General features: G+C 42.0%; 1 long non-coding RNA gene across 1 annotated transcript; it reads left to right on the top strand.

Moving 5' to 3' along the window:
* Positions 1 to 8,745: 8,745 nt before the first annotated feature.
* Positions 8,746 to 10,643, top strand: LOC127906206 (uncharacterized). Its single transcript, XR_008060643.1, has 4 exons — positions 8,746 to 8,939; positions 9,087 to 9,155; positions 10,065 to 10,224; positions 10,349 to 10,643. It is a non-coding gene; the product is annotated as an uncharacterized LOC127906206 (long non-coding RNA).
* Positions 10,644 to 11,801: the final 1,158 nt, after the last annotated feature.

The following is an 11,801-nucleotide window of genomic DNA, read 5'->3' as shown; positions in this document are numbered from 1 at the left end:
AGGGGGCGAGAGATATGGTTGGGATAGATGCCAGTCAAACGTTTGGACACATCTACTCACAAGGGTTTTTCTTTATTTTTACTATTTTCTACATTGTAGAATAATAGTGAAGACATCAAACTATGAAATAACACATATGGAATCATGTACTAAGCATAAAAGTGTTAAACAAACAAAATACATTTTAGATTCTTCAAAGTAGCCACCTTCTGCCTTGATTACAGCCTTGCACAATCTTGGCATTCTCTCAACCAGCTTCACCTGAAATGCTTTTCCAAATGTCTTGAAGGGGTTCCCTCATATGCTGAGCACTTGTTGGCTGCTTTTCCTCCACTCTGCGGTCCAACTCATCCCGAACCATCTCAATTGGGTTGAGGTTGAGTGATTATTGAGGCCAGGTCATCTGATATAGCACTCCATCACTCCTTCTTGGTCAAATAGCCCTTACACAGCCTGGAGGTGTGTTGGGTCATTGTGCTATTGAAAAACAAATGATAGTCCCACTAAGCACAAGCCAAATGGGATGGTGTATTGCTGCAGAATGCCATGGTAGCCTTGCTGGTTAAGTATGCCTTGAATTCAAAATAAATCACAGACAGTGTCACCAGCATAGCACCCACACACCATCACACCTCCTCCTCCATGCTTCACGGTGGGAACAACACATGCGGAACTCACCCGTTCACATACTCTGCGTCTCACAAAGACATGGAGGTTGGAACCAAACATCTCAAAATTGGACTCATCAGACGAAAGGAAAGATTTCCACCGGTCTAATGTCCATTGCACGTGTTTCTTGGCCCAAGCAAGTCTCTTCTTCTTATTGGTGTCCTTTTGTAGTGGTTTCTCTGCAGCAATTCAACCTTGAAGGCCCGCTTCAAGTAGTCGCCTCTGAACAGTTGATGTTGAGATATGTCTGTTACTTGAACTCTGAAGCATTTATTTTGGGCTGCATTTTCTGAGGCTGGTAACTCTAATGAACGTATCCTTTGCAGCAGAGGTAAGTCTGGGTCTTCCTTTCTGTCAGGTGTTCTCCCTCTCCGGCTTCCAGGTCATCAGGCTGCTGATTACCCCGCACACCTGCCTCTCATGACACTCACCTGGACTCCATCACCTTCTTGATTATACCCTATATCTGTCACTCCCCTTGGTTCTTTCCTCAGGTTTAACTCTGTTTCATGTCGGTGCATTGTTTGGGTTTATTGTTTTGTTTATTTATTAAAACACTCACTCCCTGTACTTGCATCCCGACTCTCAGCACACTCGTTACACTTTCCTGTGGCGGTCCTCATGAGAGCCAGTTTTATCATAGCGCTTGTTTATTTTGGCGACTGCACAAGAAGAAACTTTAAAAGTTCTTACTTTTCTGTATTGACTGACATTCATGTCTTAAAGTACTGATGGACTGTCATTTCTCTTTGCTTATTTGAGCTGTTCTTACCATAATATGGACTTGGTCTTTTACCAAATAGGGATATCTTCTGTATACCACCCCTAACGGATTGGCTCAAAGCAGTAAGAATAAAATCAATTCTACAAATTAACTTAACAAGGAAAACCTGTTCATTGAAAATCATTCCAGGTGACTACCTCATGAAGCTGTGTAACGATGTGCGCTGAGAGTCGGGAATCGAGTTCAGGGTGTTTTTTAATAAATAAACACCACTTAATACAAAAGAAGAACCACGAACAACGCACAGACATGACACTGGAACAGAAACAATAACGCCTGGGGACGGATCCAAAGGCAGTGACATTTATCGGGAAGGTAATCAGGGAGGTGGAGTCCAGATGAGTCTGAAGACACGCAGTTGTTTGTAACGATGGTGACAAGTGTGCGCCATAGCAAGCAGCCTGGTGAACTAGAGGCTGGAGAGGGAACACACGTGATAGTACCGCCTTCCCGACGCGTGGCTCCTGCTGCAGGACGCCAACCAAAATTACGATCCCTGGACTCAGGAGTGGACAAGTCACCTCTGCTGAGGCGCAGGAACCTGTCAATCCAGCTGAGGCGCAGGAGCATGGCGACCTAGAGTGCCGGTGAGAGCAAACGTAACAGTATCCCTCCCCTCCCGGACGATCCAGCGAAGGCATGAAAGCCTAACGAGCCGGCTGTGGCATGAGAGCCTGTAGCAACTCTCGAATCCGTAGTCATTCCCACTGAAACAAAAAAACACTCCCTAATGCTTCCGTTAGATGAGGCATTATTCTGTAACGATGTGCGCTGAGAGTCGGAAAGTAAGTTCAGTGAGTAGTGTTTTAATAAATAAACGCAACTTAATACAAAACAAGAACCACGAACAACGCACAGACATGACACTGGAACAGAAACAATCACGCCTGGGGAAGGAACCAAAGGGAGTGACATATATAGGGAAGGTCATCAGGGAGGTGATGGAGTCCAGGTGAGTCTGAAGACAGGCAGGTGCGCGTAACTTTGTTTAAAAGTGTGCGCCATAACGAGCAGCCTGGTGACCTAGAGGCGGGAAGAGTGAGCACAAATGCCAAGCTGGCTGAGAGAATGCCAAGAGTGTGCAAAGCTGTCATCAAGGCAAAGGGTGGCTATTTGAAGAATCTCAAATCTAAAATATATTTTTTGATTTGTTTACTCCATAATTCCATGTGTTTTTTTCATAGTTTTGATGTCTTCACTATTATTCTACAATGTAGAAATTAGTATGTGTGTCCAAACTTTTGACTTTTGCAAAAAATGAAAGGGGGATTGGAAGTGATGCAGACAATTACGGTGATGGAAGCTACAGTCTATTTTGGGGCGGCGGACTAGTAACCGAAAGATCAAGTCCTCGAGCTGACTTGTTAAAAATCTGTCATTCTGCCCCTGAACAAGGCAGTTAAACCACTGTTCCAAAGCCGTCATTGAAAATGAGAATGAGTTCTTAACTGACTTGCCTAGTTAACTAAAGGTTAAAAAAAAATATTAAAGCTGATTACCTCCTTAAAAAAATCTAATCTAATAAAAAAAAATATTGGGTAACTTACATGCTCCTAATAATGTTTCTTAATCAAGGCCATTTTTTGTTGGTATTCCTGTCACCGTTAACATGCCCCGTTGTAACCCCCGTGTACAGAAATCATGAACTACCCACAATACTTTTTGAGAATCTGTGTATATTGTAACATTCTTCCCTTCCGACAACCTACAAGCCTCAGTTAAAATATATATCTCTGCCCCCTGGGATGAGACAGAGGCTGGCAGTGGGCCAGCCATCACTATACTTCACTACCCTGTTACCCTTCTATGGTTATGTAGGTAGAGCCGTCTACATACAATACTTGTCCCGATTCCCATTCTGTCTCTTGCAAATTGGGACGAGACTTTGGAGTAATTTCATCTGGGCAGGTGCTCAGCAAAAAAACGAAACGTCCTTTTTTCAGGACCATGTCTTTCAAGGAACATGGGTAAAAATCCAAATAACTTCACAGATCTTCATTGCAAAGGGTTTAAACAGTGTTTCCCATGCTTGTTCAATGAACCAGAAACAATTCATGAACATGCACCTGTGGAATGATCTTTAAGACACTAACAGCTTAAAGACGGTAGGCAATTAAGGTCACAGTTATGAAAACTTAGGACACTAAAGAGGCCCTTCTACTGACTCTGAAAAACACCAAGAAAGATGCCCAGGGTCCCTGCTCATCTGTGTGAACGTGCCTGAGGCATGCTGCAAGGAGGCATGAGGACTGCAGATGTCGCCATGGCAATAAATTGCAACGTCCGTACTGTGAGACGCCTAAGACAGCCCTACAAGGAGACAGGACGGACAGCTGATCGTCCTCGCAGTGGCAGACCATGTGTAACAACACCTACACAGGATCAGTACATCCAAACATCACACCTGCGGGACAGGTACAGGATGGCAACAACATCTGCCCGAGTTACACCAGGAATGCACAATCCCCCCATCAGTGCTCAGACTGCTTGCAATAGGCTGAGAGAGGCTGGACTGAGGGCTTGTAGGCCTGTTGTAAGGCAGGTCCTCACCAGACATCACCGGCAACAACGTCGTATGGGCACAAACCCACTGTTACTGGACCAGACAGGACTGGCAAAAAGTGCTCTTCACTGACGAGTCGCGGTTTTGTCTCACCAGGGGTGATGGTCAGATTCGCGTCGAAGGAATAACCGTTACACCGAGACCTGTACTCTAGAGTGGGATCTATTTGGAGGTGGAGGGTCCGTCATGGTCTGGGGTGGTGTGTCACAGCATCATCGGACTGAGCTTGTTGTCATTGCAGGCAATCTCAACGCAGTGCGTTACAGTGAAGACATCCTCCTCCCTCATGTGGTACCCTTCCTTCAGGCTCATTCTGACATGACCCTCCAGCATGACAATGCCACCAGCCATACTACTCGTTCTGTGCGTGATTTCCTGCAAGACATGACTGTCAGTGTTCTACCATGCCCAGCGAAGAGCCCAGATCTCAATCCCATTGAGAACACATCATCCCTGTTAGAAGGTACATTTATAAACTAAACTTTTTATTGCCGGGAATAACTCTTCTCATTACAGCCCCCATTTCTCCCTGGTTTCCTGTCACAAGTGGCCTGGTAATGGAAGATCAGTATCTCAATGCATACTTAGTCCAAATTGTTCACAGTGTGTAGACCAACCCCCCGTTCTCCCGGTTCTCTCCGTCTTTTTCGGATAGTTTTTACAGTTCATCTTCCCAGCGGCTCATGTAACTCTTGCCTGTCCCGTTCGATGGCCCTTGATAATGTCCCGATTTCAATATCCTAAAATATACATCACTTTCTCCCACGTACACAAGTATCTCACCTGAGCTGTTATCTCTCTGTCCACACTAACCCAACATGCACTCTCAGCACTCCTGCCGCCCGCACCCGGGTTTATGGCTTGGTCTCAGATAGATGTGTTAAAACACACTGTCGCATGGCACGCCTTTGTTGCTCTTTCTTCAACTGGTTAGGGAGGGTTTTGAAGTTCACACACACTGTCTGTTGTTAAGTTATTCCTACCATGCATTAAAGAAATAGATCATAGTAAACCAACTCTAGGGATAATACCTAAGTAGTTCATTATCCCATAGGCCACAAAGTGTGTCCTAACCTGCTCTACCACCTGCTCCACTAACCCCCCTGTTTATGCATGGCTCTGCCCATGTATCAATAGTGCCGCATATCTAAACAGTGTCTTAAGTAAATTATCCTTATGTCAGACCTTATCTTGTAGGATTGCCCCTTTCATTTTCCAATTCTTCCTGGGGCGTTCGTCCTTGGCTATCCTGTAACAATTATCTGTCAAGTGTCTTATCTTCTTTAAGATGTATCTGTTCTGCTTTGTATGGTTTTAAATGCATATGTGCTGTCTGTGTAAAAATGTACTAAACATAAATTTAAAACAAAAACAAAAATACATGCCTGCCCTCCTAACTTTTATTTTTGAAACTAATGGAGCAGACAGTCTTTCCACGAATTAATGTCCTAAAGCTAAGCGAACCAAATTATCTTCCCATTTTATTCTTATTCTGTCTGTCACGGTATTATTTCTGTCCCCCATTTCTCGGGAGAGCCTTGTCATCTAATCCTGTCTATAATTGAACTATGCTGGTCAGTAACTGTTATCTACCCCTTCTGTGTCACTTTTACCTTCTGCTCTATATCTTGCTCTCCTCCTGCCCCCCCCCCCCTTCCTACTACTCCCAAACCATCAAGGTCTCAGCAGTGCGGGGGAGGCCTTCTCTGTCAGCTCTTCCATCTGTCTGTCGTTCTCTCTCATAACAGTCCGTATCAAATATGGTTTCTGTTTCCAAATATTGACTAACTGTCTCACTGTCTCCCTGTTTACACTCGTGGATTTGAGAAAAATCTACATGTCTATGGTAGTAATCTCTAAGATGATTACATAGTTGATTGATTAAGTTTATCTCGATACTCTCAATGATCCTGGGTCACCACAGATGTCATATATCCCTGTCCTGTTGGCTTAGAATATGTCCTAAACACATAACATAAGTCTACCATTATTAAACGCATTCGTGCTAACTGTATAACCTTATTCAACAACAAAGTCTAATAATATTATTATATCAATTTCACAGCCTTGTTGTGTTAAATTTCTTACACTGCTGACGACCTAAGGGAAAATAAAACTTAGCTAGGTTACTAAACATTACTTAAGCCAAAATAGTGGGAGTTTCAAAATAACCTTATGGCAATTTTTTATATTTCCACCCTTGCCCCATTTCTAACATGTAATTATCCATGAGAGTTTATGTATAAAAAATACTACTACTGGTCAAAAGATAAAACCACATTTCAAATAACATAATCAGACCAAAACCACTACTCTGAAAAACTCCACAAAGAAAAAATATTGTACTCTTATTGTCCTAGGAAAATAGACTTAAGGAAGCCTACCCTTAGTCAAAGGCTATGCCCTTTCTTTCTTCTCCTTGGTTCAAATTACAAATATGTCTAAGAACTTTAAACTCCATCATAAATACCACCTACACAAATTACCTTAAAATCAGTATTACAATTTACCTTAAATTCATTATCCAAATGGCTTTCCAATAAGGCTGATCAAACCACCAAGGAAAGCCGTGATAGAGGTCACAAGTCAAAGCACCCCTTCAAAGAAGTGTTTCTTACTATATTAGAAAAACCGTCAAACATTTTCTACATGTTGTATCCCAGGTTCCCAGAACATTCCTTTATCAAAAGAATTCACGTGTTTAATTAAAACTCAGAAAATAAAACGTCTAAAATTCCATCTGTGTGCGTACCCCTTTACGATATCGTGGCTCTCGGAAAAATGGAAATCTCCTTTAAGATATCGTGCCACTCCTGTATTTACAGAGTCTGAAGTTCCAATGTATGCAGATGATGCAGTGGTAAATACATGCAAATAGTAAACAACAAGCTACACAAGACCTCACTAAAAAGAAAACAACTGATGCCCCTGAGACAGATGTCTACGATTTTAAGTATCACGGCATCATACTTGATTCCAACCTCTCTTTTAAAAAGCAAGTGAAAAAGGTAACTCAAATAACCAAATTCAACCTAGCTAACTTCCAAAACATATGAAATTGTTTGACTACAGAGGTAATGAACTGTACTTCAAATCTATGATACTCCCCTTGCTTAAAATAACGACTGACTAGTTTGGCCCAAGCTTGCTTTACAACATTAAACCACCATTCAGTCTGTCTGCAAACGCTATCAAAATGGTTGATAGGAAGCCCAATAGCTATAATTACTCTTACATTCTCAGAAAGCATGATCTCCTGCATTGGAAAAAAGTCTTGTGCAATACACTGACACATGTCTTGTGTTCAAGATTCTAAATGTCCAGGCTCCCCCTCCACTCAGTAATGACCGGACACTGTTCCACGTAATGGAAACAGATTATATTGTTAGAATACATTAAACTTCCTGCTCAAATTCACCAAGCACAATCATCAGGAAACTTAACTTTTCCTTATTCACACCTGAATCCCTTAGGGCACAACATAGCCCAGTGCGCACAACCAACTCTCCTATTCTTACCAGTAGGCAAAAATATACCTCTCATCCCCGGTTCATTCCGGGACCTCCTTTGAGGATTTACCACCCATATTACTCAATGACTTCCCTTGTTATTATGCTTATTCTCACAATCTATGTGTGTGTATTTACTGTTTTTATACTTAAATCTTACAATCTATGTGTGTGCTCTTATTCTCATATGTATTTAATAGTCCCAGACTACTTCCCATATATTTGTACTTATCCCAGACTATTTTGATACAGGGTAGTTTCTTTTGGTAATGGCCTCAACTACCTTGAATCATTGGGGACCCGATTTCGTTCAATACTCAACCCCCCCGTTTTATATTTATCTAGACACTTTGTTACTTTTGAACTTTCTCTATATATACTTAAAAAAAAAAAAGGTATACTGAATATGAATCCTCCTGGACTTTTGTGATCATCACCTTACCTACACAAGATTTATAACAATGTATATGTATAAATGCACGTTTAGATTCTTCCCCCAAAATCTATGAATAAAGACTACTGACCTTATTCTTGCAGCTGAGAATTCAATTTTGGTTGGATCTTGTCACCATTTCTGTCACGCACCAGTTCGCCACCGGCCTGTAAAGAACCCTCATAATGGGGCCAGGTCTTTAGTCTACAGATATTTAATCCGCCTGTGCCTGTGCACTGTTTCGGTGTCGCCATGGAGCGACAGAAAAAGATATTGAAATCCCTCTCGAAAGGACCAAGCTGTCACGAGAATTTTCAATCCCAATGATAATAACTAACAATCAATAAGCTTTGACCAATCCCCGAGGTTTGTAAGACCCTGGGTTTAATAATAATTAGGCAAAGACTCAAAGGTTTGTTGTAGTTTATTCATGAGAGCTCTAAAAACGATATAATGCGCGCAGTCTTTTATATAACTCCTACAAGCACCTACAAGTCTACAAGCGCATCTGTTCCTCCTTGGGTGGAGGAACTTTATCTCCTGTCCTTGGTCAGTTCCCTCTTTATCACACACAAACACAATGTTCCCACTGTACAGATACAAACTATTTTCAAATGAATCTTGCCTTTACTAATATGTCAAATTAGTTTAGATTTAGAATGGCCTATTATCAAATGGGCAGTAAAAGGGGCAATTGTTTAAAATATACATGTCAATGGTGTGTACTGGAATAGACCACTTTCCCGCCAGTTAATTTCGCTTCACTCATGTCGGGTAGGCAACTTCACCCAAACTCTGTATGCCATGGGCTCTCCAACCCTGTTCTTGCAGCTACTCGGTGCTTAATTTGGGAAACCAACTGAAATCTGTTCGGGAACATCGATAGTAACATGTTTTCACAGTGACACATAGTTCATTAAACTTGACAGCCCCATGGGAGGAGATGGAAACTCACTGTGGTAAAATATTCTGTAGCTAAAGGTAACGTGTCAGCCTATTAATTAGGAAAATATAAAAAATACCAAATGACCAGGTTGTTCAACTACAAATTCACTATAATTGTAGGCAAATGTGTTTAATTTAGGCTAGACCAATTATCTTTGACAGCACTGTCCATTTTGTTGTTAGGCTTTGAAACAACATCCACAACTACCATGTTTCCACTCTTCTTTCTTCAAATTGATCAATCGCAGTGAGGTGAGTTTTAAAAGCACTTACTGTTTTGATAAGTGTTTGACGTGCTTTCCGATTGCATTTGCATTGATAGAGGGACAATAGAGCCCTGAGTACCAGGCCATTAGCGACCTGTCCGGACTGCATAAAAAACGGTCATGACTCATCACTGCAGGTGTGGCGGTAATACAGTCACCACAACAGCCCTTGCCGCAGCAGCCAATGTGTGATCGTAATTGTTACATGTTAGGGATAAAACATAAATGAAGTTGCACACTTAAAATATGCTACAAACAATTAAATTGTTAGGAGCATATTTAGAGCATCCAACCTTCTTTTATACAGTTTACTTTCAATTAGTCAGCACCTCGACCAAGATTTGTGGATGTGCGTAAGCACATGCTTTTTACGAGACATACGAAGGATAAACCCCAACTGGTTGGACACTCAGGGGATTAGGATAAATGATAATTTGCGGTTAAATGTGTGTTCTTTGTATTTTCTTTAGTATTTTTTACAGCTGTTCTCCCCAGAGATTGTATCATCATTAGACACACTTTAGCAACAGCTGATTTTGCTTCAACTGCAAAGGCTGCAGTTGAATGGTTCGACCCCGTCAGAGGTTCCGGACGTGACCAAACTTTGATTTCCTGTGTCCTCACTGGAACATTTGAAGAGATTTGAGGGAAGGATTCCTCGGCAACCAGACCTAATAAAAAAGAACCTGGTTTGGGAAGATATTAAATCATTAAATGCAGTGTTGAAAAGCAATTCCCCAGAACCAATCTGAACCAGAACCAGTTCCACCTCAAAATGTCCAGCTCTGGGTGTACCATCACCTTGGTGCTTGACCCCTTCTGATGAATAAACCTATTTTGAAGCAGTACTCTAATCAGTATTATCTTCATGACATACCCGTTTGTTGTCTTTCAGATCACATCTTTTGGACTGGCTGGAGGAATGACCACCAAGGAGACTGTGTGGAAAATACTAACAAAACTCCTGACAAATGCCCTGGCCATGAAGAGGAACTGGAGAGGGGCCAATGGGATGCAGGCATTCCAACCGCTCACCCTGTAAGGCGTAGTTCTCAGTAAGTTTGCTTTCAGGGCTACTGCCTTGGGAAGACGGGCATAATGTCGCTATTTCTACGTTCATCTTTATCTTTATTTTTCTCCCTCTCTTTCTTTCTCTCACTGTGTCTCTCATTTTTAAAGGTGCTGTCTGGCAAAACCACCATAGAACCAAAGCTTCTGATGGTGAAATTGAGAAATACATCAAGAGGTGGATGCAGCTGGCCTCTGACTGAGACGAAGGGAGAAAGAAGATAGCGCGACTGAGGGGAGAAGAAGAACAGAGAAGAGAAGATGACCAGAGTGGAGTAGAGGAGTGATGTCACTACACCCTTCACTATGCCCTACCCACTAAGCACAATAACAAGGGAATGCTGTTACCATAACAAAACCAATTTCGCTAAGAGGAAATCTTGGTGCATTTTATTTTTACTATGCAATGGGTGCTAAAATAAATGCTTTTTATCTTTTACATGTTTTTTGTTGTTGAAGTATGATGTTTTTACACAGCAACTTTATTTGGTCCTTATAAGCCTATGCTGTCTTTGCCTACGATGCAATTGTCACCACTGAAAACCTTCATGCAGAATTTGGCTAGATATACACTATATATACAAAAGTATGTGGACAGCCATTAAAATTAGTAGATTCGGCTATTTCAGCCACACCCGTTGCTGACAGTTGTATAAAATCGACCTTACTGAAGAGCTCAGTGACTTTTAACTGGCCCCGTCATAGGATGCCACCTTTCCAACAAATCAGTTCCTAAAATGTGTCCTGCTAGAGCTGCGCCAGTCAACTGTAAGTGCTGCTATTGCGAAGAGGAAACGTCTAGGAGCAACAACGGCTCAACCGTGAAGTGGTAGGCCACACAAGCTCACAGAATGTACCGGAAAGTGCAACACTCACTACCAAGTTACTAATATTGCCTCTGGAAGCAATATTAGCACAAGAACTGTTCGTCGGGAGGTTCATGAAATGGGTTTCCATGGCCGAGCATCCACACACAAGCCTTAGATCAACAAATACAATGCCAAGCATCAGCTGGAGTGGTGTAAAGCTCACCGCCACTACTCTCTGGAAAAGTGGAAACGCGTTCTCTGGAGTGATGAATCATGCTTTACCATCGTTCTGCCCCTGAACAGGCAGTTAACCCACTGTTCCTAGGCCGTCATTGAAAATAAGAATTTGTTCTTAACTGACTTGCCTAGTAAAATAAAGGTAAAAAAATAAATAATACATTTTTTTTTTAAATCTGGTGGTCCGACGGACAAATCTGAGTTTGGCAGTTGCCAGGAGAACGCTCCCTGCCCCAATGCATAGTGCCAACTGTAAAGTTTGGTGGAGGAGGAATAATGGTCTGGGGCTGTTGTTCATGGTCCGGGCTAGGCCCCTTAGTTCCAGTAAAGGGAAATCATAATGTACAGCATAGAATTACATTCTAGATGATTATGTGCCTCCAACTTTGTGGCAACAGTTTGGGGAAGGGCCTTTCTTGTTTCAACATGACAATGCTCCTGTGCACAAATCACGGTCCATATAGAAATGGTTTGTTGAGATCGCTGTGGAAGAACTTGAATGGCCTGCACAGAGCCAT

This window comes from Oncorhynchus keta, chromosome 11 (assembly GCF_023373465.1).
Source record: "Oncorhynchus keta strain PuntledgeMale-10-30-2019 chromosome 11, Oket_V2, whole genome shotgun sequence".
NCBI classification, from domain to species: domain Eukaryota; kingdom Metazoa; phylum Chordata; class Actinopteri; order Salmoniformes; family Salmonidae; genus Oncorhynchus; species Oncorhynchus keta.
Note: the sequence above shows the minus strand (reverse complement) of the source record. Positions and strands in the feature narration are given on the sequence as shown.